At 59.7% G+C, this 479-nt stretch overlaps 1 protein-coding gene across 1 annotated transcript in view; it reads right to left on the reverse strand.

Annotated features, from left to right (window-relative positions):
* Positions 1-479, reverse strand: part of IL6R (interleukin 6 receptor) — a 27,249-nt gene that overhangs the window by 21,643 nt on the left and 5,127 nt on the right. The gene's annotated exons all lie outside the window — the stretch shown is intronic.

Genomic DNA, 479 nt, shown 5'->3' on the forward strand with positions numbered 1-479 from the left:
GGACGGGCCCGTCGAGCTCGGGGAGGCCGGCCCGGCGGGCCCTACAGACTCGGAGACAGAGAGTCACCACACGGGCGGCCTGAACATAAAAAGCCCTAAGTAACAGCGGGTCTTGGCGGGCGGTCTTGTCCTAGGTCTGTGGCCTCCTTGAGGAAGGTCAGCCTTTTCCGAAAATGTCTGCCCACCGTCTTTTTGCATCTAAGATAACAGACCTTGGAAAGGTCAGAGTCGGCTCCTCCTCCAGACCCCTCAGGGCACGACCTCCCACCTGAGCACAGAGCCCCTCACTGTCCTCCGGTCCCCGGGACCCTCTCTGTGTGAACGTCCCCTGGCCTGCACCCACCAGAGTAGGAGGAGCGCGTGTCCCTCCGCGCTGCTCTTTATCCGCCCCCTTAGTTCACCACCAGAGGGTTCCGTGTGACCCGCTCAGTCTCCTTTGATTTTTAAGGTATAAAATAAGCTGCAAAAACGCCACTCTC

Source organism: Pteropus vampyrus, unplaced genomic scaffold, assembly GCF_000151845.1.
Source record: "Pteropus vampyrus isolate Shadow unplaced genomic scaffold, Pvam_2.0 Scaffold124, whole genome shotgun sequence".
Classification (NCBI taxonomy): domain Eukaryota; kingdom Metazoa; phylum Chordata; class Mammalia; order Chiroptera; family Pteropodidae; genus Pteropus; species Pteropus vampyrus.